Source organism: Camelus dromedarius, chromosome 16 (assembly GCF_036321535.1).
Source record: "Camelus dromedarius isolate mCamDro1 chromosome 16, mCamDro1.pat, whole genome shotgun sequence".
NCBI lineage: Eukaryota > Metazoa > Chordata > Mammalia > Artiodactyla > Camelidae > Camelus > Camelus dromedarius.
In genome coordinates, this window is record NC_087451.1 from 34,030,028 (window position 1) to 34,057,248 (window position 27,221).

Genomic DNA, 27,221 nt, shown 5'->3' on the forward strand with positions numbered 1-27,221 from the left:
CTAAAAGCTTTGAGTCCATCATGGTTTGCAAAGGGATGTCACCATTTTCCCAAAAGGATTTCAAGACAGGATCTGCCCGACCTCTGGTCTTATAAAAACTGCTTTTGTGCATCAGAAAAGTGGTTCAGAACAAGAAAATCTTACTGTGCGAGCCTCACAGACCTGTTGTCAAGACAAAGAATAGGGGTGACACGCTTGGAGCCCTGTGGGGCAAAGATGGCCTGAAATCCTGACCTGTGGGCATGGACCCTGCTGTCTCGCCTTCACCCAGGCAGGAAGATGCTCCTTCGAAGGCGTCCTTTTACCTGCATGTATTCCGACTCCAGTAGTTCACCCATCTCTTGCCCGCCCCCCCGACCCCCCAGAACTGCTATAGTTAAAAGGCCATCAGCTCTGCCTGTCAGGACTTGGCCGTAAAGTTTCTGCAGGTTGGAACTTGAGTCTAGAGGGGTTTGATTTTGCTACGCAGGGTTTATGTTGCTGTCTCTCTCCCTCCCGAAGCACAGACACAACAGGAACATTGGTCCCACAGGCGGGACTTTTTAACGCCTCATGGTTTGGAAAGGATCCACCCCTGATGGAAAGCCCCTAACATTTCAGGAAAAGTTTATGAAATGAATCCTAGTGGGAGGAAGAGGCAGGAGAAGGAAGACCTGACAATCCACAGCTCTGCGCCTGGTGATGGGAGGTAACAGAGCTCAAGAGCTCAAGCAGCCCATTTGAGTCTTCTTTGCCCACCCTGGACTCCCAAACCCACAAGGATGGCTGGAACCCATTCTTGAAATTCCTTGGAAAAGAGAACTTCACATCCTCCCCCAAGGCATCCTTCCTGCTTTCGTGCAAAAGCTTTGGCCAGCACTGGGCGCTGTCCATCTCTCGGATGGGTCGTCTGTTGTTGTGGGGTGGCTGTCGTGTCCACTGCAGGGGGTTTATCCCTGACCTCTACCCACTACGTACCAGAAGCACCCCTCCCCACTGTCACGACAACCCAAGATGTCTCCAGACGTTGCCCAGTGTCTCGGGCCCAGGGTGGGTTGAGAACCACTGCCATAGATGGTACATCCTTAAAATATTTCAAGACCTACTATGCGCCAGGCACTGTGCCAGGTGCTAGTTAGAGAAGAAACAGTAGTTTCTTAATCTTGGACCCAGAAGAACAGAGTTAAAATCACTTGCAAATGAGTGTAAATGCGTGGAGTGTGGATTGGTGCATCTGGGGTATATCTGTGATCTGTTCACACTGAGAAGTGGCTCTGTTCCGTAAACTGAGTCACTTTGTGTCCTCCAACAGAGCTCTCCCTGGCCCTGAGGCCCTCTTACCCAGCTGCCCCCGAAAACCATGCCACAGGCGCCCCCCTCGGTGGAAAGGGAGCAGCTGCTCCCAATCTTCCGTGGACCCACACATCAGAGGCTTGGCCGCCTTCCTCCCCGCCTCCCTCTCTCCAGGCAGAATTCCAGGTCTCCAGCCTCCCCCTAGGCATTGTGGGGAATGCCGAAATCATGCCAAACATCTGGATGAGAACAGCAAGATGCGGCCGACGCTTCCCAAGTTTCCAAACTCTGCCACTAGGATGGAACGCGCACGTGGCCCCGCCGCCGGGCCGTCACAGCCGTGGGGGATTGGGAGCTTCAGGCTGCGGTGGGGCCGCATGCTTCAGCTCCGCCCCCCCCCCCTTGCCCTCCGTTGGCTCCCTTTGGGCTATTTGTACGTCTCTTCTACTAGAACCTGAAGACAGGGCTTGTGCCATCCTGACCCCTGTGCCTCCTTTCCCGGGAGTCCCCAGGCCCCCACTTTTGTGGTACTGTATCTAGGGGATGCTCAGAAACCAGTAAATACATCTAGATGTTTGATGTTACATCTATAAATAGTCAAATGTGCCTATTGGCATTAAAATTTTTTTATTGAAGTCGAGTTGATTTGCAATGTTGTGTTAGTTTATGGCGTACAGCATCATGACTCAGTTACACATGTATATTCTCTTTCATATTCTTTGTCACTGTAAGTGATTGCAAGCTATTGAATATAGTTCCCTATGCTGTACAGGAGGGCATTTGTTGTTTATCTATTTTGTATATAGTAAAAAAGAATGAAATCATGCCATTTGCAGCAGCACGGGTGGACCTAGAGATGATCATATTAAGTGGCGTAAGTCAGACAGAGAAAGACAAATACCATATGATATCTCTTGTATGTGGAATCTAAAAAAAAAAAAATGACACACATGCCCACTGGCATTTTAAGTTTCCTTCAGACCATGTGGTTCCTAAGCCATTCATTCTCCAAAGATTGTTCTCATCTTTGGAGATGTTCTCATTCTCCAAAGATCCGATGGAAATGACTTTATGAGTCTGAGATATTTAAAGATCACCTCTCCACCTGACAGAAAACGATCTAGAAAATCTGAATCAAGTTCCTTGTCTCGGTCAAACTCATCAGAACGAGCACAGGATGCAAAGTATGAACTTTCAATTAAAGCAAAAGGTGGACACAAACATCACTCATCTCCCGGCAAAGAAGCCAGCGACACGGTGGCGTTTCACCCTTGGAAGGGGCCACGGAGACATGTTGACATGAAACCAAGGCTTCCACACTCTCGACCTTCCTCTCCGAAGAGCTCCTGTTCTCACAGAAACCCCGGAGCTCATTCGCTTTCTGGCCCTGGGTGAGCTCTCAGGGGTGCGGCTCCGGGGCCGGGGTGTCCCGTGGACTGATTTTCAGGTGTGGGACTCCATCCAAACCCAGATTGTGAAAACGGCCCTCCTGAAGGATGAACGTACCTGGCAAACCCAGAGCTGGTGACTTCGGGATCTCAGCTGCCCGTCCCCGGCCGGTTAAGGTGAATCACATGTGGCGCAGATAACAGCACAGAGAAGCACAGATGGCTTTTGTGCCCTAGTCCCTCGCTGACAGCGTTCACAGCACCGGCAGCTCTTGCCAGCCAGCCTCTATCTCGGGGTACCCGGAGACCTTGAAAAGCACGATAGACAGCTGTTTGTCCGGAGAGTTTACAGCAGGGCCTCGAAGCCGCCAATGGGTTGGACCCTCTCTGGAAACACCTCTCAGCCTTAGAGGGCAGGGACAAGGTGGGCAGCTGTTAATGAATGACATTAAAAAACAGGTCCCAGCACACACTGTGGGGACCTCCCAAAGCCCCTCTCCCTTTGTCCTGCTCTAGGATTCCTAGGGCTAAGAGACCAGTGCCCCGCCTCCCCAACCTCCAGCAAAGTCTAGAATGATTTCAGTCCCCCGGCCAAAAACCCACTCCCAGAGGGACCCCTGGAGGAACCCAGCCAAATGCTCACGCCGGAGAAATATCTGAACTTAGGAGGTAATGTCAGCTCCGTGGGAGCAGGGACCCGGCCTGCCCACGCTGGACAGCGTACGGCATAGACACTTCTGTGGAATGAATGAATAAGTGCAGAGGGAGATTTCAGCCATTGCCTTTCAGCCAAGGTCCTTTTTTCTTATTTAAATTTTTACCATGAAACATTTGAAACAAACATACAGGACGAAGAATACTGCAATCGTAAATTCCCATATGCCCAGCACCCAGCTTCAGTCATTATTCAGTCCGAATTACCTCTTATCTGTGTACTTTTTTTTGCTTATATAATGGAAATCTGCAAAGATACACGAAACTAGGAGCCTACTGTAATGAGCCCCACGGGTGCATCGCCCAGCTCCAACAATTGCCGACAGCAGTGACAATTTTAGGGCCACCTGTTTGGAAAGTAACCAAATCAGTGTATTTCTGAGCTGCTCCCAGAGAGACAAAACTAGCGTCTTACAATGATACCCAACTTCCTTACTGGAAAGGGACCCAGAAAATAGCTTTTTCTTCTCCCTTTGGTCTGAAAGGCAGTCCCCTAACGTGTCAGCCTGTGCCCGAGTAAACGCAGACATGGAGACGTATATATAGCAAAGCACTCCACCTCCAGCAGGTCATTATCTGTGTTTATCTTATCAGGATACTACTAAGCCTAAGCCGGGCCCACTTAGAACAAGGAGTTTAGTCTTTGCAGCCGGGGCTTCTGGTCCTAGTCACCAGTTCAGTTTATAAATCCAGTGTCCCAGGCGGAAAACAATTTGAAAGGCAACATTGTTTCTGGACAAGGCAGTAACTGTGATAATGGAGCTTGGGTGGCTCCTGTCTGGTAATAAATTGCCGGGGTTGCAGCCAGGGGGCTTGGCAGAGCGCTGGGCCCTGCGTTTTCTCCTTCCTGAGCCCATCCCAACGGCCATGTCGAGATCAAATCAGATGGGAGAGTATTTCCTGAGCCCCTGGGATCATGGGGAGGTGGGGTCTGCTCTTAGCAGTGTGATCCCCGCCAGGGACACATCCCGAGCCGGGACTCCATGCTTCTCAGGGGGAGAGCTCAGCCGTGGTGATCTGATCCGGGGCTTTTCCCTGCGGTATAGCAAACCCGTTGTTCTGGACGCTTGTATTTTTGGCTTCTTTGAGATGTTTGGGTGGCAGTGGGCACTGATGGAGATCGCGGGAGGTTCGGTGAGCCAAAGACTCTCCCATATTCTGGGTCCCTACTGGGAGCGGATGAAGAGAGATGCCTTCATCTGGGAGGAGGTGGAAGTTTTTGCGGTAAAATGACACACACAAAAGCACTTTGCAAAACCACAAAAGGCCATGTAAAAATTGCTGGCATTGTTATGAGCAGAAAGACACAAGAATGCTTTGTGCACAGAGCAGTAGAATGCGTTGGGCTCTGAGCCATGGTCCCCAGTTCTGTGTACAAAATGTCAATGCTGAAACATTTCTCACGAGGCGGGTGCAGTGAGAAGTTGATAATATACATAAAGCATCTGGCTCAGAGCAGAACCCTTGGCGGGGCTCAAAAAATGTGGGCAATGATACCTGAACAAGAATATTAGCTGTAATATATGTGTATAATAAATACAGGTTCACGGAGGTGCTGAAAAGAGTGAGTAGGTCTGGGTGGGTAAACTGGAAGGTTTTTGGTGGGGTATGGCAGCAAATTAGAAGATGTACATGGAAATAAGAGTCAGGGGCACTCACCAGGAATTAACACAACACTGTAAACCGACTATACTTCAATAAAAATAAATAAATAAAGGGAAAACTTAAAAAAAAGAGTTTGGGGCACTGAGTGTTCCGCTGAGAAGTACGGGTTTTTTACATTAGGCCGGGGACCGTCCCTGGAGGCTTCTGAATCAGAAAAGCAGGGAGAGGAGCGTCCTTGCAGCCCAGGGGAAAAGAGGAAAAGGCTTTGGAGTCTGATCTCAGTTTACACATGCAAGTGTCACTTAACACCCCAGCCTCTGGTCGTTGATCTGTCGCAGGAGACGTCATAGCAGCCACCTCACACCCTGCAGCAGTCCTGGAGGGCACCTGGGGTGGGTTGCAGGGAGGAGCGACCAGAGGCAGAGGCAGAGGCCAGAGTCAGGACCCAGGTGAGGACGGGATGTCCGCCGCACTTCCCATCCCTGAGACCTCCGCTGAAATGCCCCGCCTCCCCCTCCGCCCCCACCCCACCAGCCAACCTGCTTCCTCCTGAGCCCTTCGCAAGCTGTAATTACACATACTTTTCTCTCTCCTTAATTATTACCTGTCTCCTCGCAGACTCTTTGCCCCATGCTAGGATCTGTCTCTCCACACCTGGCGTCCAGGTGTTACAGACGCCCTCCCCTCTCTGTACCGGTCTCCCGTGGTGGCCAGAACAAATTGCCACTCGCTGGGTGGTTTAAAACAACGCAAATGGATTCCCTCACAGTCTGGAGGTCAGGAGTCTGAGAGTGAGGTGTCGGCAGAGCCACCCTCCCTCTTAAGTCTCCGGGGGAGAACCCTTCCTTATCTCCTCCGGCTTCCGCGGGCTCCGGGTGACTCCTGGCTCTTGGCAGCCTCATTCCAGTCTCGGCTTCCATCTCCACACGGCCCTCCTTCTCCCTGTCTTTCTGCGTGCCTCCTCCGTCTGTTGCTTGTGAGGACACTTGTCATTGGATTTAGGGCCCTTCCAGATCATCTCAGAGCCTTAACTTAATTACACCTGCAAAGACCCTTCCCCAGAATAAAGTCACGCTCACAGGTTCAGGGACGTGGACATTTCTTTTTGGGGACCACTGTGTGGTCCCCGCCTCTGAATATTCATGCCTTGTGATCATTTTCCTGCCACCTGTCCTCAAACAGTCGTAGAACCACTGGAGGTGGCAAAGAAGGAAAAGACCAAGCAGCACGGGGGCAGCAGCCCCCCCTCCGCCCCTCACAAAGCACCAGCTGCCGCCCCACAGCAGACGGGTCGTGGGGGGCCTCACACACTGGGGCCTCATCTGGTTCAGGGTCTGTAGCCCAGCAGAACTGGCTCTTTCTTGAGGCATTTCAGAGCCAGCTCAGCACAAGACCAGAGGCTCCCCAGTGATGAAGGCCGCGGCGGGGAGCGCTGTGGAGGCTTCGTAGCAATGGCGGGGTGGCGAGCAGCCGAGTTCACGGGGACTGATGTCTGAGATCATCCGGGAGACGGTTCCGCGGAAGCCCATCAAACGGGAGCCAGAGCAAGAAGCTGCAGAGGACGCCAGGGCTCGGGGAATGTCCCAGAGCAGCCAATTCCAGCTTTTCTGACTGCAGTTAACGTAAATCAGAAAACCTGGCAACCTCAGAACCAGCACTGTCTGCAGTTTACATTTACGTCCCGCAGCCCGGCAGTGACGTCGCTGTGGAGTTTGTGAAGTCGGGCACGCAGCATCCAGAAGCCCTGGCCTTGGTCTTGGAAGCCCGGTGCATCCGCGCTCAGCAGGTGAGGGTCCGGTGCTGCCTCAGCGCCTCCCAGGCTCTGCTTCCTGGAGAAAGCGGCCGCGAGCCCCGGCTGCAGGCTGGGGACCCCAGCAGCAGCTCCACTCTCTCCTCTTCCTCTCCTTCCCCCACAACCCCCTGAGCATGACCCACAGACTGAGACTGTCTCCTCGAGAGTCAGGGCAGGAAGGAAGGCACCATCTATTTCTACAAAAAGCCAGAGTGTGAACGTTTTAAGCTTTGTTGCAGTTGCACAGCTCTGCCCTTGGAGTCCCAAAGCCGCCATGGGCGTTGTAAATGGATGAGGGGTGTCTGGGCGCCAGTAAAACTCTATTTGCAAAAACGGGGCAGGTTAGATTGGCCTGTGGCCTTCGTTTGTTGACCCTGATGGAGACAGTGGGAAGGGTTTCTGAGCCGAGGAACAGAGTGACGAAATCTGTGCTCTGGGAAGACAGCTGTGGCAGCCGTGGGTGGCAGAGACGGGCCAGGGGCTGGGAAGACCGGAGTCCCCTTTTCTCGGGGCCTGTGTCAGCTGGTGGACTCAGCACTGCTGAGTATGTAGGAGTCTTCCCAAGGTAATGCGGTATCTTTCACTCTTCTGGAAGGCAGGATGCTTGCTACTCCGGGACCACCCAAGGAACGGACGGTTCATTGATCTGATTTTGAAATAAAATATTTTAATAACATTTACAGGCTCTCTCCAGGCCAGGACCCACCCAGCATCTAGGCAGATTCTGGTTTAAGAGCTCTTTGTGGGCAGCTCTGCCAGCCTCCACGTCTATTTTGATTAAAGATGGGAGGGAGAGAGGGAAGGAAGTTCCTCAGGCCACGAGCACGTTGGACGGTCGGCTTTGGAGCTGTGCGGCCTGGGAGGACCCAAGAGCTCACACACCCTTTTGGGGCCGAGAGGCAGTCGGAGAGGCAGGTGGGCCCAGTGAGGAGTGGCTGGAGTACGTGCCTCACCGGGAGGCTCACCCTTTTGACCTAGATTGGAGGTGGGGGCGCCTTTGAATTCTGACATTCGTACCTCTTTTCTTCCGTTTTTGTCTGAGGACTCTCCCAACTTTAAAATTGATCCAGATGTTTGGTTTATATGAAGGTACTTGGCACAGGATCAAACCCACGGAATGCTGACAGAACTGAATATTCTTGTAGTGCCGGTGGACCCCGATTGTGTACCATCCTGCCACTTTCTTGGCACGCAGGTCTTACCTGAGAAAGCGGACCTGGGAGAGGTCAGAGCCCAGTTCAGGCGAGGAGGAGGAGAGAGTCGACAAGATGCTGCTGAGAAATGCAGCCGTGACCTTCCTCTCTGCATCTCCTCCTCCCTCGAGCCCACAGCTCACCAGGGCGCACAGGGTCTCAGGAACGTCGAGTGCACGTGTGCAAATCTTAATATTCCTCTCTCTCCTCACCCAATCCCATCTCATTGCCCTGGGATTTGAGCAGTTTTACAAAAATGTGCTCAGCACAAACGGATAGCCATGTCATCGAGGTAGGCAGGGGGATGGATGGCAACGCCCGGTCAGGCCAAAGTTCCTGGGTTCAACAGGAGAGATCCGTCCCCTGTCTCCCGATTCCTCAAGGCTGGAAGTTACAGCTCCTATTTAGCCCCGTTGACCAAACTTTGACAGTGTCATAGCTGGAAGAGAAATATCTGGTCCGGAAATCCAGGCGTATGCAGGATTTTAGAGATCACGTTCAGGAATGAAAGGCACCTGCGTGTGGACATGACTCGCACGTGAGTCTAATGCATTTACAAGCTCAATTCATACAGTTTCCGCTTGTGCCTAAGTCTCCAGAACGCCGCGAGTTCACGATTGTGATGCTAGCGGAATTAATCTTGAACAGCTGAAATTAGTTAACACACTGTTTCAGTTCCAAACACCTTCGGATCCAGCCACGGGAACGTCAGCCTTCTGAAGCCCAAAACTTTAGCTCTCGCATTTTTGGCGCAGAATGGATGATCAATAAATCTTGAGCCCATAGATGCATCTGAGTCTGCTGGTGGGGCCCCAGTCGTCAGTTTCTGAATGGTGGTACTAGCTAACCCTTACAAACTGATTGTAAATCTCAGAGGGGCCAGACCCACAGTCCGGTGGGCTATAGGTGTGTAGAAGGCACCGGGAACACAGCGCAATACATTTTCTATGGAGAGAAACGGGTACAGAGAACGTAGTAACTTGCCCAAGGTCAGTGCTAGGAGATGGTCGAGCCAGGGCTTGAGCTGAGAGTCTGCTCGAAACCTCTTCTCCACACCTGGCCGCCCTCAGGGAGGACTGTGCTTCTGAATCACCTGGTGAACGTGTTCGACAGACTGCGTCCCCAGGGAGCCAGCATCCAATCCCTCACCCCCAGGCTGCCCTTGTGGTTCATATCTCCATTTATGGACTTGCTCCTTTGAGATGAGGCTTCAGGAGATCTTGAGATCTCGATGAGAGCCCTGGACACACGTGGGATGGCATGGTAGCTACCAGCTGACCTGGCCTGGGTTGAGCTGGTTGTCCAGCATGAGGTCATGGCTGCACCGTCTCCAGTTAGAAAAGTTGCATTGTCTACCCAGAGAATATTAACATCTTCAGTTTCCACCCGGCCCTCCCATAGCCTGGCACCGGTTTCCATCTTCAACAATGGCGATGCTCTGTCCTCTTCATTCAGGCATCTGAGAGCCTGTTCTTGTTCTCCTGGGTGCCTGCAAAGCACAGCTTCCTTATTCAGAGGGCGGAAACAGGCCCCGGCAGGCCCGGGAGAGATCTGGGGCGTCAAAGCACACTTGTCTTCCCTTAAGTTCAAGTTAATCAACCCAGAGCACTTGACAATCAGCTCAAGTGGCCTCGAAAGCTCTGTCGGGTTCTTCCTGATTTGTAACCAGCTTGGGTCGTCCGACTGGAGTCATGCAGGCTTTTCACACAAAGCAGCCCTCTGAAGCCTGCGGTTAGAGGCAGAATGCACCCAGGGTTTAAATCGTGACTCTCCAGGGGGTGTGTGGCCTTGGGGATGTCACTTAGCCTCCCAGAGCCTCAGTTTCTGCTTGTATAAAATTGGGATAATTCTACCTACTTGACCAAGATTCTGGAGGCCCAGCCACAGAACAGATGGAGCATTGAGCTCAGCCTGGGCACGCACTCGCTTAGGAAAAGGCAGCTATCATTTAGAAATATTTTAAATATTTGTATAAATACAAATATGTTTAGTTTTTATTTTTAAAATTCTTAAATTTTATGTTTTTTTATTAACATACAGTCAGTTACAATGTGTCAATTTCTGGTGTACAGCACAATGTCCCAGTCATGCACAAATATGTTTAGTGTTTTATTAACAGTAAAAGGCTGTTAGGATCTCTTATCGCATCATGATTGGCATTAGGGACCTTCCCTTACCCGAGCCTCATCCTCACGGGGGTCTGTGGTTCCACTGCTTAGAATCTCTGAAGTTTCAGCAGTGATTTTCAAAGCTCTAGACTTTCTATGGTGGGAGTGGGGAGCCAGGCTCTGCTCTCATCTGTTTTAAATATTGTGTCCCTACCCACGACTTCTCTGGAACAACAGGATTCCCCAGCCTGATGAATTTGGAAAGTAGCTGTTCTGGAAGCCTCTTGAGAGTCTGTTTACTCTTTAAAAAAATTTTTTTTTTTATTTTTTAAACTGAAGTACAGTTGAATTACAATGTTGTTAGTCTCAGGTGTACAGCAAAGTAGTTAGGTATATATATAAGTAGATATTTTATGCCTATATTTTCAGATGCTTTTATATTTTGAAAGAACATATAAAAAGAATATATTCTTTTTCAGATTCTTTGCCATCGTAGGTTATTACAAAACACTGAATATAGTTCCCTGTGCTCTACAGTAGGTCCTTGCTGTTTATCTATTTTATATATAGTAGTGTGTATATATTAACCCCATACTCCTGACTTATCCCGCCCTCAGCCCCGAGAGTGTGTTTACTCTTTTAGCAATTTGCTTGTCTGGCCACAAAGCGATGCGATGAATGCTTTGCCCGGTAGCACCAACACTCTCCAACTTTCATTGCAAGCGGCAGAGGGATGGCCTGAGTGACCTGTAGAGGTCCCATTATGTCCCTGATTTGATGACACTCAAATTTAAACCTTCTTTACTGCAATTTAAGCCTATTCAGAAGGGAAAGCTGGTGGTTGGCAGTCTGCTTGTAACCCCCACTTATAAACTGGAAGGCATCCCTAATTCCTGCCTGTGGGGCACACCAAGACTGGTATCTCAGGTGGGCACCCTGGGTGGTTCTATCTTGGGCCACAGCCGGGCATTCACAGCAGCAGCTGGAGAAGAGATGGGCGGAGGCGTGGCCCTGGGACTCAGCCTCCTCCCTGGATGGAAGCACCCAGGTGCAGACGCTGAGAGGAAGCTCCACCAGCCAGGCCGATCCCGGGTCTGCGGGGAAGGGCCCCAGGCAGGAGCGGGGACAGCTGTCTTTACCAGCGAGAACCCGCGAAGAGTAACGTGTCATGTGGGGTCCTGGGGGCAGGTGGAGCGTGACGGTGGCGGGATGCAGGTTTGAGCATCATTTGAAGGTGCAGGCGGACTGCAGTCGGCTCTGGGAGATTTTGTCGCCACCCAGCAGGACTCTAGACATCAGACGATGGTTCAGAAAGGACTTGGGCTCTTGGAGCAGGGACAGGCGACAAAGAGCAAGTAAGATTATTAGGCTCCAATCCTGGCAAAACTCAGCAGCAGGCAGGAAGCTTGCCAACTACAGAGCTGAGTTGCAGGGACTCATTCAAGTTTCAGAGAAGGACAGATGCCCTGTTTGGAGAACAGCAAAGAGGGGATGTTGGCTCTCACGTTATCGGACTGGAAACCCCTAAGTGTCTTGTGTGTTCAGTCAGGGTTGGTCCTGGTGGCAAGAGTAGGGCCTGCAGGGGTGGGTGACCAGGAGTCCAGCATGGAGAGATCTGATGCAGAGGTTGAAAATCTGGCTGCTTTGGAAGCAGAAACTTGCCCGTGTTCTCAAACCATGCCCTGATCCTCGCTGAGCATCTTGCATCTGTGTTGCAACGGAGCCCACGCAAAAAGCACGAGCGGCCTGGTTCAAACCCATTATGGAAACTAAATCGTGCCACGTTCCTGAGATGAATTATCTTGGGGCTCGTTGCATTTGGAATAAAGTTCACGTTCACTCTCCCCGTCCTTCAGAGGAGTCCGGCCACACAGGACTTCTATAAATGTCTTGAACACACGAAGACCTTGCTCACCTTTGGGCCTTTATTCAACCTCTTTCCTCGGCACTGAACTCTCCCCCCGCCCGACCCCGCCCTGCCCCGATGCTCACTCTCCAAGCTGCTCCTCCCCCTCCTCCCATTCTTCAGATCTCAGGTTCAATTTCATCTCTTTGAAGAGTCCATCCCTAACCGCCTCTAAGTTAGGTCCTGTCCTGAAGTTCCCCATCCCATCTCCAAGGTCTGACGTGCTTCGTACATCTCTGTCGGCTCAGTGGGTACCTGTTTGGCAGAGTTTCATGGATCATTTTCCTGCTCTGCACCGTTTCAGTCCCTTGCGTGGCCCATCCTGAATTGGGTCAGCTGGAATCAGAGGCAACAGGGTGACAGCCGTATCACCTGTGAGCTATTTAATGTGTCCCCAAAGTTGCTGGTGGCCTGGGACAACCCACGTGCTGCAGACATGCTGACAGACTCAAGCTACAGGGGACCCAGGCTGTGGAAACCCAGGCTTACCTAGCTTTGTGGGGTCTGGGGGGGAGTCCCAGGAGTTATCCTTGGCCATCGTGGTCAGGGCTGGCTATGCGGGCCTGCCCCAACCCAGCGTGGCGGCCCCGGCGGCTCCCCTGGTCAGAGAGAGAGGTCCTCTGTCCTGGCTTGTTGGCTTCTTAGCATTTCCTGCTTACTTTTATGATGTGTTACTTCGCTCGTAAATTGTCTGCCTGTCCCACGAGCCTGGGCATAGCCTCCAGCCCACAAGCCGGACACCTGCATCATTGATTTCACCAGGATGTGGGGGCCGTAAACGTTCCGCTGACCTCTGGCGCCTTGAGCCCAGATGCTTCCCAGGAGCGCGAGTAGGTCAACGAACCCTATGTCTGACTCATGAGCTGTTCAAGGAGCCAGAAAAATCCACTTTTAGACGCAGCCTGTGGATAATCCCAAGCTGTTAACAAGAATTAACCCCATGCCTCCTTGGGGGCCAGAGCGAGAGCAGAAAACTTCTCTTGTGAGTCACTGCAAATATTTACCCTCAAAAGTTTGATTGGGAAATCTTCTAAGCTCTTGGATGTCACTACCCTAGGACTTAAAGGGCCCCTCTGCCAGCAGTGGTCAGATGTACAACACAGAAAAGGCAAGGCGATCTCCTGCTTTGAGCCTGGCGAGAGCCCCACGCTGCCAGACCCCCGAGAAGAACCCTGGGGCTCGGTCTCCTCCAGGGAGATGGAAAGAGCGGACTCGCTGAGACTCGGGCTCCCCGCGGGACCCAGCCTCCACTATCACATCTGGCTTTCGACTGTACTTCGGCGTCCTGGCTGTGTGTTTGCCTAAAAGGCATTTTGTACCAGGTCAACCCTTTGCCTCTCAGTGGGAGCTTTCATGGGCCAAGTGCTGGGTGTGAAATCCCCTGCCGACCCAGTCCTGTCTGCGCTGTCATCCGGATCAGCCCCCAGGGAATGCAGCAGCAAGCCCAAAGCAGCTATGGCTTTGGGCATCCTTCTCCCACGGGAGTGCCTGTTCTTTCCATCCAGCTGCCCATCCTCCCTTCCTTCCAACCAGGACCGATTGAGAACTGGCCACTCGGGAAGGTCCAAGCGGGTCTTCTGCCGCCAGTCGCTTGTGGGGACGTAGGCTGTCGGAGGCGCCCGAAAGATTCTGCAGGGAGCAAAGTCACCTGGTGTATTTTTCAGTCTGAGTGCCCAGTGCCCACACCTTCCTGGGCTGCCCTCAAATCGAGAACAGGGGTAGAAATAGCTCGTAAAGACCCCGGGCAAGACTTCTTCCCATGGAGCTGGTCCCCTGCAGAGGGCCTAGGTGCCAGCGGACCATTTTCATTTTGTTTCACGCCGCTGACATTTTGTTTTTGTCTTAAAGAATCGGGTGCCTCACGGTAGTGGTATATAGGCCTTAACTTACTCAGAGGTGAACTTTTACCCTGTGCTGGAGATTGACTCATAAGTCAAGCAGTTACGTAAATAGTAGGGCTGATAAGAAGATAGCCGAGGCGCCATTTGAATAAACAGCTTCCTTTAGGGAGGGAACGGCCTCTTGACTGGAGGTGCGGCGTTGAGCTGCGTGGTCAGGTTACAGGCAGTGGTCTGGACATGAAGGTCCCCCCCAGACATAATGGGGGCTGTTAGCTTTAGGGAAAAAAAAGAGCATTTAAAGCTTTTGGGGGGGGATGGGGGGAGGGGGTCAGTGAGTTTCTCAGAGTCCAGCTGGGGAGAAGTTCAAAGTCACCTGGACACACCTGTCTGGCCTGCAGTAGACTCTCCTATCCAGTCACTGGGAGTTTCAGGGGAAAATGGCTCTTCCTCACTTGTGGCTGGACGTCCACAGCTGTGATGGGAAGAGCAGGAGGGGACAGCAGAACGAGGAAGATGGAATCTGTCACTTCTCCCCCACCCAGCGCCACCCTCGTCTGATCTCTCTCCCTGAGCTAACATCCACCACTGGCCCCTCCAGCCACCCTCCGAGCCTCTCCCCACGCCAGCTTTAAAACCACAGCTCTAATCATGGGGCCCCTACTTAAAAGCCTCCAGCTGCTCCTCAGACACGCACCAGATCCTTAACATGTGGCTCAGCAATTCCACTCCTGTTAGATGCCCAGAATAGCAGAAGCAGGTGTTCAGACACCAACCTGTAGCACCTCTTCACAATAGCGAAAGGTGGAAACCATCTGCGTGTCCATCCGTGGATGAGGGCGTGAACGAAGTATATGAAAATATTTACTCAGCTATAAGAAAGGGATGGAGTACTTAGACACGATACAATACGGATGAACCTTAAAAATGTGCTACGGGGAAGAAACCACACATGAAAGGCCACTTAGTGCACGATTCCATTTACAGGCTCTCCAGGGCCGGCAAACCCGCAGAGACCGAAAGCAGATTAGTGGTTGCCAGAGGCTGGCGGGGAGGGGGTGGAAAATGTTGCCTGATGGGTACTGGGTTCCTTCTGGGGTGATGGAAGTGTTCTGGAACTAGACAGCAGGGATGTTTGCACGATACTGTGAATGTACTAAATGCCACCGGACTGCCCATTTCAAAATGGTTGACATGGTAAATTTTATGCTATGTGACTTTCACTACCATTAAAAAAAAATCCTAACTGTGTCCTCCAAGGTGGTCTCGCATCAGGTCACAGTCTCCCTGCTCACCCGCTGCCAGTCACGATCAGCTCCTGCTGCAGCCGCTCCCTGCCACAGGGCCCTGCACAGGTTGGCTGTCATTTGATGTGGTCTTCATCTTTGCACCTGGCCAGCTTCCCTCGAGAAATCTTCAAGAACCCTGAGGTCTGGCGTGGCCGTCTTTCTTACGTTCCAGTAGCTCCTGCCCTTCCCCTGCAGAGCAGGGTTCCCCGGAGGTTCTCGCCCCGTCTGTGTTGTCATGCTCTGTTCTTGGTGGCACCCTCAGTGCAGCCCCATTAGTCGTGGACTGATGAATCCCTAAATCGTTTCATTATTGTCACACCAGTGACGCGGGAACGCCCTCCTCGGAGTTTCAAGGCACATGGACCATTCCTCCAGCATCTACCTTTCCGTCTCATACTCATCTAATTAGTGCCCTCTTGTTTCCTTCCCACAGTTCAGAGGGAAGGTGTTTTCCCATAGGAAAACACACACACACACACACACACACACACACAGGTTATAAATGGTGATTCAGTTCCTGAACTCCCCCACAAGCTTTACGTAACCCGCCAGGTACTTAGATCCTTATAAACTACTCACATCGGAGTTAAATGGGCTTTTGTGAGCACCCAACCTGCCACTTATAACACAGTTTTATAGGAAAATTTGCTGGGAGTTCCAAAAAGGTATAAATGTCTTTATTTCCAAAATGCCATTGAAACTTGGACGCTCCTCTTCTGTTTATGGGGTGTCAGTGGATGAATCTGACTCCTTCTGAGATGCATCAAGGGAGAAGGCGCTGGCTTGAGCTAGGGATTCCAGTGAAAAGGAGAGTGCGTGGGCCCTGCTGGGCTTGGAGGCGGCGATGTGGCCACGACCATGTCTTTGGTGGCAGAGGGAAGACCTTCTGTGACGTCCTTCCCTCCTTCGCTGCCTCACCCGCTGTGGTGCTGGCTCTGCGCTCTGCAGACTCTCCCGGGAGGACGGCCGGAGACTCTTCGGAAACTGAGCTGAGCTTCTGGCTTTATTTTCCCCAAACCACATGTCTCCACTGACGCCGTGCGTCCTGTAGGAGAGCCCACCGTGCAAGGGTATAGAGTGGGGCCTTTGTATTACTTTTGCAACTTTTCTGTAAGTCTCAAATTATTTCAAAATAAAAAGTAAAAAAAAAAAAAAAAATACAGAGTACCTGGCACACTGTTGGGACTCTGAATCTTTGCTGAAGCATTCAGTTTGTGTATTAAATTATTTGAGAAGTCTTGAAGTAAAGCCACCTATTTAACTTTGAGAGGAAAAAAAAGGAAAGAATAAAGACATTCTCCCACACAAGCACAAGAGGACTACCCCACCCTAGAAAGGTAACTTTGACAGAATAAGATTACCCAAGACACTGACCCCATGCACTTTTTCAAATTGTCCCCAGTGTCCTTTATAGACTCGCTTGTTTGTGGTTATTTTGTTTGTTTGGGTAACGCACCTCGTTGTCTTATCTTCTTGACCTCGTGAATGAAAAATATCGCCGACCGTATCCGTAAACAAAGGATGCTGCGGCCATCAAGTCATCAGCCGCTACCGCCGCCCCCGACGGTGAGCGGAGGGCACTCGGGATGGAGACGAGCAGGCAGCCCGGCCTCTGCTGCCACCCAAACCGTGCCCCAAAGGGAACTTAGGGTGAGAAAGAAGGGGATACTGGCCCTGGGTACCTTAGGTGCAGATCAAAGAAATGATTTCAGTGAACCTAGGATTTTGCACCTTCCCATACATAGAAGAGCACTAAGTTCCTTAACTTGAGATGTCTGGTTTTCTTTAACAGTAACTTTTTGATGTTCCAACTACCTGGTCTTTGTGGCAAAACTCCAGTATATCCTGGCTCCTCCCCTGCCTCTTTGGGTCAGTCCCTCTGAGCCATCCGAGAGGTCTCCCAGCTCCAGTCCTCAGAAAGTCCGCGGGATGAAACGTAACTCTCAACTTTTAGGGTGTACATTTTTTTTTTTTCAGTCGACAACCTCCTTTAATGGAAAGCAGTCCCTGCCTGGTCTGTCTTGGGTGACAGTGACGTTTTTTGAAGAGCCCAGAGAAATGGCTGTTTCCAGGAGGACGCAGTGGGCGAGGAGGCCAGCTCCACAAACTCGCACTCACCCAGGACGGTTCTTCTGAAATCCCAGCTCTGACTTGAACCCCACCTGTCTCTGAGGGGCTCTTCAGGTGGGACCACACAGCGGTGGACGTGACTCTGCTTTCTTGGTCACGTGGTGGACACGGCTCCTTCCTCTCTTCTTTCTCCTTTTGTGCCCATTTGGAGCCTGTGGCTACGCTCTCCCTTCAGTTTGAACTTGTCCTCCCTCCTCCTCCACTGCTCCATCACCCCTCAGAGGGAGGATAACACGACAGTGTTTAATTCGCCTCCTACCATGGGGCAGGCTGGGGATTCCGGGCACCTCGGGATTGCCCCCCTCCCCCCGGGGCATCCGCTGGAGCCAATTAAAATCTGTGTATAATAGCCAAGGAATTCTTTGCTGTTGCTGACTTGGTCCAGAGAGGAAAGGACATCAGACATCTGTCAGCACCCTGGGAACCTCTTTTTCTTTTAAAGGTTATTAAACAGCATTAATAATTTTAAACAAATAGGGATCTTTTGCAGTGTTGGTGCTAGGTCCTGCCCTTGCAGTGGAAAATTGGTAATAGATGGTTTCATGATTTGAAATATTGCCCATCATCACAAGTTACTCCTCACAAACCAGATTTCAGGAAGATCCACCCTCATTCTGCACCATGTGCGGAGTGTGGTGGGCTGCACTGCACACACGGGTGAACAGGCCTTTGAGCTCTGGAATCCGCAGACCTGAACTGGAACTTCAGCTGTGCAACCTACGGGCTGATGAACTTGGGAGAGATATTTGACCCTCTCTCAGCCTCAGTTTCTTCATCTACAAAATGGGTTGATGGCATTTCCTTCCTAGGGGAATTGCCAGAGTCAAACAAAGTGGTGCATGCATGGTCCTTGGCATTGGCTCTGGTGCAAGTGTAGGGGCTGGGTAAGTCCTAATGGTGTTCCCTCTATGCTCGGTGTCACCACCAGACGTTTCTAAAGGAAGTGGCCCTGACTGGGGTGACTACTCTGCCCACCTTCTTGGTGTCATTAGTAGCATGTGCAAAGCAGCGAGCATAGAACCTCCCAGCTAATCATTACAGTATTGAGAAGCCAAGAGAATCGAGTCATATTTCCCAGTAGCAAAGCTAGCTGGAAAGCAAACCTCAAAATATACAGCACAAGGAAGGAAAAAGATTTCTTTTTCATCAGATTTCTTTCCAGCATCTCGCCTGGTTTTCTTCAGGTCCAGTCTGCACTCAGAGGCAGGGGGCTGTGGGCTCTGGGCCGTGTGCCTTCAGTGCTGTTCAGGCTTCAGAGTAGAAAGTTACCTCACTGATGTAGATGTTCTGAGTCTTGGGGAGGGGCTGCTGTTTGAGGGCAGGGGTTCAGGACTGAGCTTCAGGGCTGTAACTTCCTTTGTCTCGCACCTGCGTCTTTCCCTGTACCTTTAAGAGAAGCCTAAAGAACGATACTGAAGGATGACCAGATGCCCCAACCCCAAGGTCTTCAGCCACCTTCGTTCGCTTCTGCAGTCATCCCCTGTTGTTGGCAGAGGACTGACCCAAAGTCTCCCTGGTGCAGCCTGAGTCTCCCTGGGCTCCAAGTGTCCTGGCCATCCAGCCGTTAACATCATCGGCTGAGAAGGTGCAAGTGTGTAGATCCCCTGGTTTCCCTGCCCGCTCTTCCCAGGGAACTGCACTGCTAGTCTTTGCCGGCTGAAGAGCTAGCAGAGAGCTCACGCCCCTGAGACTCCTTCCATTTGCAAAGGAATATCATTTCTCTTTGTTCTGGAAGCCCAGGCTGGTTGTCAGACTGCCTGCCTATTAATGGGCAGCTCTCTCTTCCCAGCCACGGAGGGACCAGCGCATTGTAACTGCGTGCAAACGGCGAGCGATCTCCCACCTGATCTCAAAGCTCCTTGTTCAGTTTGCATTAGGCGTGCGGTTCAGTTACTCTCCCTGAAGGAGGAGGAGCAGGTGGTGTTCAGCTTTGAACTTGGTCCACATGCCCCCAAGGAGAAGGGAAGGTATAGTTCAGTCTAAACAAGGGAGTAGGGGAAAAGAAAAAAGAAAAAAAAAAAAAATCCCTGTTCTTGAAGTTCCTCGTTGGCCAGGAGCCAGGCAGAGCGGGCAATGTGACAGTGACTGTCGTCGAAGGCTGTTGAGAGCGTATGTTATTCAGCTGCCGAGCCATTCAGCTTCTAAGATCGTGCCCAGAAGATTGTTTTGCGGCTGGAAAAGAAAGGAGCCTTTCAGCCCCTCTCGTTTGGCCTGCGCTGCAGTTTTCACTGAGCAGCCTTTTTGGAGTTTCCTCTTGGCGTGATTGGTTTATGCTGTCCAGATGTGCACAGTGTGACGGTTTTGTGTTCTGGCTCTCCAGATGTGCACAGACAGGAAAATGAGCTCTGGCCCAGGCGGGGTGGGGGTGGGGCTGTCCCTGCAGTCCACGGGAGTCCGCACAGCCCACAATGCACTCGTTGTGCAGGGATCACAAAGCTTAGGGTCTGGAAAGGAGCTTGCAGGTCTCCCAGTTTACCCTCCTGACTACCACTCCACGGCCCAGGAAGTTGGGACCTGCTGGCTGCTGGTGGATCACCTGCAGCTGGGAGCAGACGAGACCTGAGCCTCGGAGCTACGCGAGGGCTGTACTGGTCCGCACGTCTGTTTCATCGCTGTGTGCACCTGGCTCTCTTCTAGGTGCTTGGGACCCATAGGGGAACAAAGATTCCTAGCTTGTTTTGATGCCAGGTCAGATGTGGGATAACAAATGAACCATCAGCACAAAGAATGAGTACATTATATGGTAGGTTAGAGGGTAAGAATTGCTGTCAGAAGACAAAGAAGGAAGATAGACTGAGTTGGGAAGGGGAGTGCGGCGGTGGTGACAAGGGGATGAGGGTGGATTTCATAGAGAAGGAGGTGATCTTAGTTATCTGTCACTGTATAACAAAACAGCTCAAAGTTTGGTGGCTTAACCCAGTAAACATTATTTCACAGTTTTTGTGGGTCAGGAATCAGAGATCGGCTTTGCTGAGTGTTCCTTGCTCAGGGTCTCTCTTGAGATTGCAGTCAGGAAGTCAGCCAGGGCTGCGGTCATCTGAAGGCTGGACCGGGGCTGGAGGATCCACTTTCACAGCCGTTGGCAGGAGGCCTCAGCTCCTTGTCACGTGGGCATCTTGAGGGTCCTCACCCCACGGCATCTGGCTTCCCCCCAGAGCTCACAGTCAAGAGAGACAGACGGAAGCCACGATGTCTTTTCTGACCCAGCCTGGGAGAAGTCCAGTGACTTAGTCTGAAACAAGGTGAAGACGCGAGCCGCAAAGATCTGAGAAGGAATGTTCCAGTAGTCATGCACTAAGGTGGGAGCAGCCAAGCTTGTTTGAGGAAGAGCATGGAGAACAGGTGGCTGGAGGAGGAGGAGCCAGGGGAGGTGAAAGAGAAGAAGAGGTCAGAGGGAGGCCGGAGGGCGGGCACGCGGAGGTCACGGCAGGCCGCAGGAAGGGCTCGGGCTCGGGCTCAGTGTTCTCAGCAGAGAAAGACGTCACAGGTGTACAGAGGATAGACCGTAGGGACAAGGGGAGAAGCGAGGAGGCCGGTTAGGAGGCTGTCACTGTCAGCCAGGAAGGAGGCGGTGGGGGCTCCCGCCCGGCGCACCGGCCTCTTTCCCTTTTTCTCCCTGATTGATGAGCTGTGGGAAAGGGCTGGGAACCCAGCACGCTCCCTCCTGCAGGGACCCACGCCGTGTTCCCCGGCTTATCGCTTACCCTGCGTAGGCTCTGGTTACTGCATCTACAGAATGGAAAATGAACTTACACCTCTAAGTGAAAGAAAGAATAAATGTTTCTAAAGGCACTTAAAGCTCTTTAGAAGGAAGTGCCAAAATGCTGGAAAACATTGTAGTGGTTTGCAAAGGTATTTTGCCTGCTGGAGAACGACATGTTTTTGTCTCAGTCCCTCCCCTAAAATGTGGATCCTGCAGAGGGACTGACTGTCAATAAGAAAGTGGAGTGAAAGGGGATGTTTGGAGGACGAACGTGGGTGTCCTGAGAAAATCCCCTATGCACACCCACCTTGGAGACACCACCCCCCTGCAGGGAAGCCAGTCACACAAATTTGGGGGTTCCCAGTGCATATCAAAGTGATGTTTGCACTGTACTGCAGTCTACTCGGTGTGCAATAAATAGCACAATGTCTAAAAAAAATGAGAAGGTACAGACCTTAATTTAAAAATAGAAAACAGTAATTACGGCAGTAACATGAAAGATCGCTGATCACGGATCACCGCGGCACGCACAGGAACAGTGAGAAAGGTTGAAACTTTGCGAGAATCGCCAAAATGTGATACAGAGACACGAAGTGAGCAAATGCTGCTGGAAAGATGGTGCTGATAGACTTGGTCAACGCTGCAAACCTTCATTTTGTGAAAAAAAAAATGCAGTATCTGCAGAGCGAATTAAAACGAGGTCTGCCTGGACAGAGGTCCGCGCCTATGACCTAAGGAAACTACCAACAACCCACGTGCCAAGTTCATGGGAGGTGAGAAGGCAAAGCCCCCGTCATCCAGCCCCCCAGGTGGTCCTTTCCTGGGGTCTTACCTTGCCGCCTGAGCTATTGATGTGAAGCCCAAAAGCAGACACAGCTGAGCTGTGCTCTTAGAAGTGGGGCCAGGGCCGTCAGCGATGAGCAGGAAGCCAGGATTAGGGGCTCTTGGGGTGTTGGTAATGTTCTGTTTCTTCTCCTGGGTGTGGGTTTCATGAAACTTGTCGAGTTTCTGAACATTCATCAGGCAGAACACGTGTGTGCTCTTCTCTGCGGCAATAAAACATTCCTTAGGGAAAGGCCAGGGGAAGTTCTTCTTTTCCCCAAAGTCTGCCCCCAACCCAGGACCTCAATTCCTACCTTTAAAGAGTCCCTAGATTCTGCGCAAATGCGTTGTTTTTAGAATTCCAAATATATGGAGATTTAACCGGTAAATTGTTGCTCTTGGCTATAGGCACCTTGTATCGATTAATAGATAGGAGGGCACAGCTTAGTTTTGCCCCATTTGGGGACTTGATGTAAACAGACTCATGTGACGTTTACTATTTTGTGTCTAGCTTCTTTCACTGAAGTCTTGTCTCTGAGACGCCTCGCGGTGCGGCATGTCACTGCAGATCGTGCGTTCCCATTGCCGTGCGCGGAATTCCACAGTGGGAACAGAACGCGATGTATTTATTCATTGTGCCTTGGATGGGCATTTGCTTAATTTCCAGTTTGCGGCCGTCAAGCCGCTGTGAACCTCCTAGTACACGTCTTTTAATGAGGATGGAAGCTTATCGCCCTTGGGTACATACCCCCAGGCACTTGAAGGCAGCCTCATACCTAGCTTGGGCAGATGGCCTTACTAGGAGACTCAGCAGGTAAAGGTCCCCGGGGCGCCCCTCGGGGATTTGGAGGTCTTGTAGCTATGTTGTCGTAGGCTTCTCGACATCCAGGCAAGGAGTGGTGTGCAGGGGTGGCCGTGTCACCCTCAGACACCACCCTGCCTTGTGGCTTGAGCTCCTGGGGCTCCTGCCTGCCCACGTTGGGGAGGGAGGCCCGCTTTCAGGGAACGGACGGGCCATCTCGTCTTCCCGGCCCGTGGCTGTCAGCCTCCCGGAACAGAAGGAAGGGGTTGGGGAGGGTCCCTTGCGTGCTAAGCCAGCGCCTCTGAGCAGGGAGGGCTGGGCAGCCCTGCGGGGAGCACCCAGCCCCTTCCCACCTGGAGGCTCACCAAATACCTCGACAAGCAGCCCGAGTGGGAAGCTGGTGATGTCATCGCCGAGCCCGAACAATCCGGCCTTTCAAGGCGGGGTGATAACAATCAAAACAGTATGTAAGGGCCTGCCACACAAGAACACACAAGCTCGTCACACATGGGAGGGTCTGAACCCCGGGGTGAAGCGGGGCTTGTCAGCGATGGGCTGCTCTCCTTTCATAACCCCCCGGCCGGCCGGAGAACGTAGCCTGGATAGAAGGAGTGAGCAAGGATGCTCGCTTACCAGCTTTCAGAGAAACCCATGGCTCTCTCCACCACCTCCCCAGGCCGCCTCACCTCTGACCCCAGAACTCACCCCTACACGGAGCAATGATCTGTGGTTGGGGTTCAAGCAGGAGTGTCCCACTGCACAACTCCAGGGGGTGCCATTCACAGAGAACACAGTGCACCCCCAGAATTGCACAACACTGAGGTTCCAAAGCTACTGCCGTCAGAATGAGGGAGCGAGGGTCTAGTGGTTCTCACGTGCTGTTTCCACCTTGAACCCTAGGAATCTGTCTTGCTACAGCTAAGCTCCCTGGAAGACAACTCCACTGAGCCTAGAGACTCTCAAATAAGGTGCATGAGATCAGATGTTTCTCTGGCTCAGAGATGCCAGAGAATGAATGAGATGTTCAGACTCCGTTAACCTGGAGGTTGCTGGTTAAAATCTTCCCCTATCTGGCCTGCTCTCCTAGTCTACCAGAGCGGGCCAGAGCCTTGGCTCACTGGGCAAGCAGGCAAAAGGCAGCACCTGCTCCTCTCCTGGGGATTTGAGCCCAGGGAACCATCTCTGTCCACGATGCTTTGATGGGTCTCTGTGAGCCCCGGGAAACTGAGGCATATAGAGTAGTGGTTAAGAGTCCCCGCCGTCTCTTCCCAGCTGGGTCACCTGAGGACAAGTCCCTTAACCTCCTCGCGTGTCAGTTTCCCCATCTGTAAAGTGGGGACAACTGTGATGGAAGGCACGTGTGAGGTGGTGGTGAGGACAAAGCGTGTTGCTACGTGTAAAATGCTTACAGCCACACCTGACACTCAGTAACCCTCCTTAACCAGCAGAGATGATTACCGTCATTTTTATTCTAGCCGGAGGACCTTGGGCTCCCTCCGACGGACGTGGTTTCATGAAAGACAAGCCGGTTTCGGTCGCAGGTTGTTGGAACGGGGTCTGTGCTGCTCGGGGCACACGCTTTGTGCTGCTGCTGCGATCGCCGCTCGCGGCAAATCCTTCCCCAAGCTCAAGGCCTGAGACTTTCTTTAAGTGAAAGGTCTGAGTGGAGATGCTAAGGGATAGATTTCAAGGGGACCCCCTCCGGGGGTCAGCCTCCAAAGATGGGTGGCGACCCCTGGGGTGGAACCCCATCTTGGCCTTGGGAAGACCCCTGGAGTGGAGCTGGAGCATTTAGCACTTGTCCCAGAAAAGCCGGCAGACTCAGCTATGCACCGGAAAGGTTCTTAGAAGATGACGCCGGGAGGGAGGGCTTCGACTCCAAAGCGTTTTCTGTTTTCATTTGTGCCTTGGCTTTAAACTGGGGAAAGGGCGGGAAAGGCAGACCTGACCGCCCGCCCTGCTCTACCATCTCACACTGTTGCCTACATCATCCCTTCTTCCTGTAGGAAAAGCATCTCCCCAGCTCTCTCTGGCTATTCAAAGGCTCCCCATCCTTCAAAGTCCATCTTAAGTGTCACCTTCTCCATGAAGTGTTCCCGGATCACCTTTCTCTGCCAGAATCATTTCTCCCCAGAGGCTCTGCGCTTCTCTTATGAGCTTCGGCAAGTTCTGTGCGGTCCTGTGGTTATTTGTACGCGGGTCTCTTCGTCCTCTGATAGATTGTAAACTCCTGGAAGATGGGGGCTCTTCCCAGCACCTTCGTGTGCCGCTGAAGCTCTCACATGTGGCCAGGGCTTAGTGGTGGACCCTGAAGTCACTCCTGAAAAGAGTGTCCCCACTGGCCATCAGCTGCTATTTTTAGCCTTGGTTCTGACTGGGGTTGGGGGGGGTGAGTATCACAGAATCTGGAAGGCTGGTTAGTGTGAGTTGGAGGAGAAACTCGTGTGAGGTTGGAAGGGTCACCCGGCTGTGGGGAACACGGGCCCTGAGTGTCCGTCTCAGTGTTGCCTCATTCAGGAACTTAGGGCAGTTTCAACAGTAGCCACCCTTTAAGGAGCGACCACCCTGCACTCTGAGCTGTGCCCAGTGCTTCCCAGCGACCGTTCCCCATCAGCAGAAGAACCCTGAACCCTGAGGATTTGATGCTCGATTTACAAACTGAAGGCCAGCTTTGTTGGGGCGCACCTGGGGGGTCCCACCCAGGTCTGTCTGTTCACCCACTGCAAGTCACGCTGCCTGCAAAGACACTGAACTTCTCCTCACTTTTGTTCTTCTACTAACAATGAAGGCGTTGAACAAGGGCCTGTGAAGCCCAGTGAGTGTTCTCTGACTTTTAACTCTGGGGCGGAGAAGGAGGAAGAGGCAGGAAATGGGAAGGTGCAGCCTAGCCCCCAGGAGCCGTCACTGCCCCTGACCACCCCCTGCCCTTAACCCTCCCTCCTCCCTCCCCTCATCTCCCCCCACACTACTCCCCTCCCTGTCCCTGCTCTCCCATGGTTGGCCTTTCCTGGCCCTCTCACAGGCTCCCCTCCCTCGTTACTCTTAGTCAGGCCCAGCGACAGGTCACCGTGGGGCCTGGCTTGTCACCAAAGGGCAGGGACGCTCTTTTGCAAAGAGCCCTTCATTCCCACTTGCCTCTCCCTGCCGCTGACCTGCCAAGGTCCAGACTGGCCATGGCGTCTCTGCTCCTCTGCCAGGAAGACCAAAGCACAGAAGACAGCAGCCTGGAATCTTCCAAACAGCCAGGGTTTGGGTTTTTCCTCTTGCTTTTGAATCCTGCTTGGAATCTTCATAGCCCGTCCTGGAAAGGAAGCCTCTCATTCGGACTTTCCCTTCCCAAATGGAAAGTATGGAGGGGACAGGCCAGCAAACCCCATGACCCAGGGATGCCAGCAGAGTGTCCATCAGTGTGGAGGCGACGGGGAGAGCACAGTAGGGCTGCAGGAGGCAGTGGGCACGGCTGGAGCCCCTCCCCGCCCCAGCACCCCGGCAGACTGCACGCTGCCCTCTTTTATGGCGTCCCGTCCCTGCCAGCCGTCTAGGCCCTCACTGCTCCTAAGTCAGCTCTGAGCTCGCACCTCCTAGAGACCAGCCCTGCCAGCCTGAGCCCGGGCCTCCCTTCTGCTCCTTCTCACCTGGACGCACGGTGGCCATCACCCCCTATTGCTTTTGTTGATATGTCCTGTGTCCCCAGTGACCCTCCGCTTTGATGTTTCTGCTCTGTTTCCCAGGATGCCCTCCAGCGTTCCACCTGATGCGTTCGCAAGTGGCCGCTGGTGTCCTCCCAGCGGGGGCCGCCCCCAGGGTGCTCCTTTGTTCACTGTCTGACCAGCAGAGCACGGGGCTCCTGAGTTGGAGGCGGGCAAAGTCCCCATCCTCATCCCCTTTGATGACTTCTTAGGCCAGTGGTTCTCAATGTCGTCTGCACGCCCCTAAAACCTGCAGACCCAGGGCGTGACATCATGACAATCCTTCAGAACCCACCCCCCCAACCTCACAAGGGTTTAATTCACATTCTCGAGCTGATGCAAGTGCAAAGCAGAATAGAGAGCATGGAGGGGTCTGAGCCCTTCCCTTGGGCTGAGATGCACCGCACGCAGTGGCCAAGGGAACGCAGTGGGCCAGTGTGTGTGATGGGAGAGCTGAGTTGAGAAAGGACACGTATGAAGGTGGGAAGGGCAGAGAAGCTGTGGTCCAGCCCTCGCCGTGGGCTGAGGGAGCCCAGAGGGACGCAGGAGGGACTCCATGACAGCCCAGTGAGGTGGCGCCCTGCTGAGAAAGGCTGGCAGGATCCCGAGGGTGCGGCACCTGGTTGGGCTGGCCGCCCCGCGCCAGAGCCGGGGCAGGGCCGAGGGAGCGCGTCTTGCCAGGGACAGAAGAATAGGGTTTCTGTACTGCTTATCAGGATGGTGGCTCCTGGACAGGATGTGGAGGAGGCTTCCACTGCCCGCCTGGTTGGAAGGCTGCAGTCAGCCCCGAGTCATGGTGAGGACTTTGAACGTGGGAGCCCCACCTGTGACACGCTGGGGACGATGGGCGGCCAGCTCCGAGGTTAGGTCTGGGGTGAGTCGTGTGCCTGCCTGTGAACACGAGGCACAGGTGATGGCAGCGGTCAGCAAGCCAGCCACAAAGTGCTGTTTCCACGTCAGACAGGGGACA

The 27,221-nt window shown here is 52.6% G+C and overlaps 1 protein-coding gene across 11 annotated transcripts in view; it reads left to right on the forward strand.

The window, feature by feature from the left end:
- SLC39A11 (solute carrier family 39 member 11) overlaps window positions 1-27,221 on the forward strand; it is a 351,831-nt gene that overhangs the window by 316,305 nt on the left and 8,305 nt on the right. The window lies entirely within an intron of this gene.